We start from the raw sequence: 7,186 nt of genomic DNA, 5'->3' as shown, positions 1-7,186 counted from the left end.
ACAGTCTTCTATAATAGTGGAAGCCATTGAGGGGTTCCGGAGGCCAGGACTCAACACTGCGGGCACCGCCACGAAACGGAAAAAGCTGAACGGATTTAGTGAGTAGTGCTGTCTTGTTTCTATCTCCTTGAAATACATTCCTCATGCTGCTGCTACCTCCACTCTATGTTACTTTGCCACTCTGTGACCTCCCGATGCTGCCGCCACCTAAAGACTCTGTAATTGGGCCACTCTGTGGTCTCATCATGCTGCTTCCATCTCACTACTATGTCACCTTGCCTCTCTGTGGTCTCCTCATGTGGCTGCCACCTCCACACTATGTCACTGTCATGGTCTTACCTTCTTGCTGTTCTCCCTCGTTTGACATGTGCTGGCGGCCATCTTGGTTTCTGGGGTTCTTGTAGCCTTCCACCCTGCGGCTCCTCCTTCCCACTGGGAGGAGCTGGATGCCTGGCTCATATATATAGGAGGTCTGTGGCGTCAGTTCCTTGCTTGGTCCTCCTGTGTTCACATGCTTCTAAGACTGCTGCTGCTTCTGGTTCCTAATCCTGGCTTCGTCTGACTACCCTTCCGGTTTCCTGACCTCTGGCTACGCAAAGACTCTGCTTCGGTTTCACCATCCGTTTGGACTTTTGCTTTATAGCTTGATTTGCAATAAAGCCTTCTTATTTTCACTTATCTCTTGTTGTACGTCTGGTTCATGGTTCCGTGACATTAGGACCAAGCCATGAATTCTGACGGTACAGGGCCATCCTCGCTACCCACGCTGGTTGCCAGACTTGATCAGCAGGATCACCTGTTGGGTCGGTTCGCTGTGGCGTTGCAAACCCTGCTTGAACGCACGGCTCATTTCGCTCCTACTGCCGCTCCGGTTGTTGCGCCAGAGTCTACCCCGACACCTGTTGTTGCGCCTGCGGTGTTTCGGGGTATGTCCGGTTCTGCCCCTCTTCCACAGCGCTTTGGGGGAGAGCCAACTCAGTGCCGAGGTTTCCTTAACCAGGTGGGCATTTATTTCGAGTTGCTGCCACATGCCTTTCCTACTGAGAGATCAAAGGTGGGCTTCTTGATCTCGCTGCTCGCAGACAAGGCCTTGGCCTGGGCCAGCCCTTTATGGGAGAACAACGATCCGGTGGTTGCCGAGTTTTCCGGTTTCATTGCTTCTCTTCGGATGGTATTCGATGTGCCGGCTCGTGCTGCCTCTGCTGCGAAGCTCCTTATGTCCATCAGACAGGGTTCACGATCCGTAGCCGATTACGCCATTGAGTTTCGTACCCTGGCAGCAGAGGTGGGCTGGAATAATGAGGCTCTGGTCGCTGCTTTCTCTCATGGTCTCTCGGATGCCTTGAAGGATGAGGTTGCAGCTAAGGACCTACCAGTGGAGCTCGAGGCTCTTATTTCTTTCCTGATTTTGATTGACACCAGACTCAGGGAGAGACCTTCCTTTAAGGAGAGCCTGCGGAGGTCTTCTAACAGATTGGCGCCTACGTTTGCTATCCCACCCGTGCCTCCCTCTCCTCCCACGCCTCCTGGGGATGACTTGTCTGGGGGTGAACCCATGCAGCTGGGGTTTGCTCGCCTGTCCGAGGGGGAGAGGGCACTCCGGAGACGCGAGGGCCGATGCATGTACTGTGGTCTCGGTGGGCATTTTCGGTTGGCATGTCCGAACCGTCTGGGAAAACGCTCGTACCTGAGATCCTGTCGGGGGCAGATCTTGGGTGGAGTCTCCTCGTCCCCGGTTTCCCGTGTTGACAAACCACTGATCACTGTTGTCCTCTCCTGGGTCGGGGGCTCGGTGACGACCCAGGCGTTGGTGGACTCTGGTGCTGGTGGTTTGTTCATTGATAGTATGTTCGCTGCCGCCAACTCCATTCCTCTGCAAGCTCGAGGTTCCCCACTGGCTCTTGAGGCAATAGACGGCAGACCCCTTCTGCTGCCACACGTGACTCATGAGACCCTTCCAGTGGGGATAGCCATTGGTGCCGTTCACAGAGAGTCGGTCTGCCTCCAGGTTATTTCGTCTCCACACTACTCGGTGGTCTTGGGGTACCCCTGGCTCCAGAAGCATAATCCGACTTTCGATTGGAGATCGGTCGAGATCCTCTCGTGGTCACCGCAGTGTGGGGCTAGTTGCATCCATGGGCCTGCCAAGTTGCTGTGTACTTCCTCGGACTCTCTGTTGCCTCCTGAATACGAGGAGTACCGGGATGTATTCGATAAGGTGCGTGCGGTTGCCCTACCTCCGCACCGCCCATATGATTGTGCCATAGAGTTACAATCTGGTGCCGTTCCTCCTCGTGGCAAGGTCTATCCACTGTCGGTAGTGGAGAATGAGGCCATGGAGGAGTACGTGAGGGAGGCGCTTTCACGCGGACACATTCGCAAATCCTCGTCCCCGGCAGGGGCTGGATTTTTCTTTGTGAAAAAGAAGGGCGGTGAGTTGAGGCCTTGCATCGATTACAGGGGTCTCAATCGCATCACGATCAAGAACGCTTACCCGATACCCTTGATTTCCGAGCTGTTCGATCGCCTTAAAGGGGCCACGGTCTTTACCAAACTCGACCTGAGGGCGGCATATAACCTGGTAAGGATCAAGGCGGGCGATGAGTGGAAGACCGCGTTTAACACCAGGACCGGTCATTATGAATCCTTGGTTATGCCCTTTGGGTTGTGCAATGCGCCCGCAGTCTTTCAGGAATTCATCAACGATGTTTTCCGTGACCTGTTGCAGCAGTGTGTGGTGGTCTATTTGGATGACATCTTGGTATATTCTGAATCCATGGAGGCCCACATTCTGGATGTCAGACGAGTGTTGCAACGGTTACGAGAGAACAAGCTGTTCGGTAAGCTTGAGAAATGCGAATTTCACCGATCCCAGGTAACCTTCTTAGGGTACATCATTTCCGCTGAGGGGTTCTCCATGGATCCTGAGAAGGTTTCGGCTGTCTTACAGTGGCCCCAGCCCAGTGGTCTTCGTTCCCTGCAGCGCTTTTTGGGCTTCGCCAATTATTATCGGAAGTTCATCAGGGACTTTTCCATGCTGGCCAAGCCTCTCACTGATCTAACCAGGAAGGGCAGTAATTCCCAGGTCTGGCCGCTCGAGGCCATCCGAGCTTTTGAGACCCTAAAATCCGCCTTTGTGTCGGCTCCCATTCTGTCGCATCCCAACCCTGGGTTGCCCTTTGTCCTCGAGGTGGACGCGTCTGAGACGGGAGTAGGCGCCCTTCTGTCTCAGCGTAGAACACCAGAGGGTCCTCTGCTTCCTTGTGGGTTTTACTCCCGGAAACTGTCTTCCGCGGAGTGCAACTATCAGATTGGTGACAGGGAGTTATTGGCCATCGTGCAGGCCCTTAAAGAATGGAGGCACTTGCTCGAGGGTTCGGTGGTTCCGGTTCTCATCCTGACGGACCACAAGAATCTGACCTACCTTTCTGAGGCCAAGAGATTGACACCACGTCAGGCCAGATGGGCTCTGTTCTTGTCACGTTTTAATTACGTGGTCTCCTACCTACCCGGTTCCAAGAACATCAGGGCGGATGCCTTATCACGGCAGTACTCCGAGCTGTCCAGGGAGGAGTCGATTCCGACCTCGGTCATACCTCCGAATCAGATCTTGGCCGCCATTCGCACCAGCCTGACCTCTCCTCTGGGTGAGCAGATTTTGGCGGCTCAATCTGGTGCTCCCTCTGGGAGACCCAACGGCAGATGTTTTGTGCCTGAGGAGTTGCGCACTCGGTTGTTGCGAACCTACCATAACTCCAAGACCACGGGGCATCCTGGAAAGAATCAGCTGTCCTGGGCTGTTTCACGTCTGTTCTGGTGGCCTTCCCTACGTTCCGACATCGCCGCATATGTAGCGGCATGCTCCGTTTGTGCCCAGAGTAAGTCCCCTCGGCACCTTCCGTTGGGGCTTCTGCAACCCATAGCTACCGGGGAGCGCCCATGGTCACACCTGGGGATGGATTTCATTGTGGACCTCCCTGCATCCCGAGGCCATACGGTCATTCTCATGATTGTGGATCGGTTTTCCAAAATGTGCCACTGTGTTCCTCTCAAGAAGTTACCCTCTGCACAAGAGTTGGCCACGATTTTTGCCAGGGAGGTCTTCCGGTTGCACGGTTTGCCCAAGGAGATTGTGTCGGATCGGCGGAGTCAGTTTGTATCCAGGTTCTGGCGCGCCTTTTGCTCCCAGTTGGGGATTCATCTCTCCTTCTCCTCGGCCTACCACCCTCAGTCCAATGGGGCCGCAGAACGATCCAATCAGGCCTTGGAGCAATTCCTTCGTTGCTATGTCTCCGATCACCAAGACAATTGGGTTGACCTCCTGCCTTGGGCTGAGTTTGCCAGGAACACGGCGGTGAACTCTTCCTCTGGGACGTCTCCCTTCTTGGCCAATTATGGGTTCCAACCTGCCGTCTTACCGGAGGTATTCTCTCCCCAGGATATTCCTGCTGTGGAGGATCACCTTTCCGTCCTACGTGCTTCTTGGGTACAGATCCAGAGGTCCCTTGAGGTCTCTGCGCAGCGCCAGAAACTCCAGGCTGATCGCAGACGAGCGCCTGCTCCTTCCTACCAGGTCGGAGACCGTGTATGGTTGTCCACCCGCAACCTCAACCTTCGAGTGCCCACTCCCAAGCTGGCTCCTCGCTTTGTTGGTCCCTTCCGAGTGCTTCGCAGGGTAAACCCGGTAGCCTATGCCCTTGCGCTTCCCCCTGGCATGCGGATCTCCAACGTGTTTCATGTCTCCCTGTTGAAGCCACTGGTGTGTAATCGTTTCACTTCCTCGGTTCCTCGGCCTCGTCCGGTCCAAGTGGGCAATCGTGAGGAGTATGAGGTGAGCAATATCCTGGACTCACGCCTGGTCCGCGGTCGGGTGCAGTTTTTGGTCCATTGGCGTGGTTATGGTCCAGAGGAGCGTTCCTGGGTTCCCTCCGCAGATGTCCATGCTCCTGCCATGCTCCGAGCCTTCCACGCACGCTTCCCTCAGAAACCGTTTTTTGCTCCGCGGAGGAGGGGCCCTTGAGGGGGAGGTACTGTCATGGTCTTACCTTCTTGCTGTTCTCCCTCGTTTGACATGTGCTGGCGGCCATCTGGGTTTCTGGGTTTCTTGTAGCCTTCCACCCCGCGGCTCCTCCTTCCCACTGGGAGGAGCTGGATGCCCAGCTCATATATATAGGAGGTCTGTGGCGTCAGTTCCTTGCTTGGTCCTCCTGTGTTCACATGCTTCTAAGACTGCTGCTGCTTCTGGTTCCTAATCCTGGCTTCGTCTGACTTCCCTGCTGGTTCCTGATCCTGGCTTCGTCTGACTACCCTGCTGGTTCCTGATCCTGGCTTCGTCTGACTACTCTGCTGGTTCCTGATCCTGGCTTCGTCTGACTACCCTTCCGGTTTCCTGACCTCTGGCTACGCAAAGACCCTGCTTCGGTTTCACCATCCGTTTGGACTTTTGCTTTATAGCTTGATTTGCAATAAAGCCTTCTTATTTTCACGTATCTCTTGTTGTACGTCTGGTTCATGGTTCCGTGACAGTGACATAGTGTTAAGGTAGCAGCCGCATGAGGAGACCACAGAGTGGCAAGGTGACATAGTGATTAGTAGTGTTGAGCGTAAATATTCAAATAGCGAATATTAATTGCGAATATCGCAACTTTGATAATTCACGAATATTACGAATATACTGCTTTATATTTGTTATATCGAATATTCATCATTTTTTCCATCTGAACAAATGATTCCTCCCTGCTTAAAATGCTTGTGGGTCAATGAGTCATTGAGTGTGAGTGTGCTCGGTCCCTTGCTGCAGTGGACAGTAGCAGGCGTACTGTCTAGGGGACGGCCGCTCCGCTTTTGCATCCTGCTCCCTCTTCTGCTGTGCTGGTGGCTCTGTGCGACCACCGCCTCTTCCTCCGAACTACATAGGTAACTCGCATGACCTTGATTCCATGTGGGGTCGAGGACCTCATCGTCCTCCACATCATCTTCCAACCAGTCTTCACCCCTGCCCTCCTTGTCGGTCTGCACACTTTCGAAAGCCCCAGCAGTTGGCACCTGTGTTTCGTCATCATCCGAGACGTGCTGCGATGGTCCTCCCATGTACTCTTCTTGAAACATAAGTGGTTGGGCATCGGTGCACTCAATCTCTTCCACTTCTAGGGCAGGGATAGGTGGATGGCCCTGGGAAACCCTGCTAACAGAGTCATCAAAAAGCAGAAGAGACTGCTGCATGACTTGGGGCTCAGACTGCTTGGCTGATTTGCAAGGGGGAGAGGTGAAAGACTGATGGACATTGGCTGCAGGTGCCAACTCTGATCTTTCAGCAGGAGACTGGGTGGGAGACAATGTGAAGGAACTGGAGGAACTGTCAGCAACCCAATCTACTATCGCCTGTACTTGTTCAGGCCTCACCATTCGTAGAGCCGCATTAGGCCCGGCCAAATACCGCTGCAGGTTCTGTCGCCTACTCGCACCTGAGGAAGGGGTTTTACTTGTGCGTGTAGCTGGCACAGATCGACCACGTCTTCTCTCTGCAACAGGAGCTCCACCAGCAGCTCCACGACCTGGGCCATGTCCCTTATTTGACGCTCTTCTTATATTTCTCAAATTTAGGATCTTGCCCTAAATGGGTGTTTAATTAATAGCAGAATAGAACGACAGTATATAAAGGTTGGATCTCACACGTACAGATGCAGACTAGTCCGCAATTAAAGTTTTTTTTTTTTTGTAAATTCTTTATTTAAGTTTTTTCAATTTTCTGACAAGCAATGAGACTGATGTTGAATACATCTCAGTATCAAAGCATAGACAAAATAAATGACAATAGACAGGTCATACTATTATAGAACCCTTCATGGGAAGACCACAACAGAATGTGGAACAATAAAATGCAAACTGAATCCAAATACAATGACGACACGAGGAGGGGGAGACAGGGGGAGGGAGGGGAAAAAGGGGGAAGGGCAAAGGAAAGGGGGGCAGCAGTCTGCAAACCTCTACTCTCACTCAGGTGTAAGCAGCGCCTTACAGTCAGCAGAATCATAGAAGAGCAACCAATGACTCCATGTTTTGGAGAATCCTTTCTCAGTGTGTCTCAGTGAAGAAGTGAGATCCTCCATTCTCATAATCTCCTGGACTCTACTGATCCACATTGGTATGGAGGGAGCAGTTGATTGCCTCCATAGGCATGGGATGC

Source organism: Bufo bufo, chromosome 3 (genome assembly GCF_905171765.1).
Source record: "Bufo bufo chromosome 3, aBufBuf1.1, whole genome shotgun sequence".
NCBI lineage: Eukaryota > Metazoa > Chordata > Amphibia > Anura > Bufonidae > Bufo > Bufo bufo.
Note: the sequence above shows the minus strand (reverse complement) of the source record.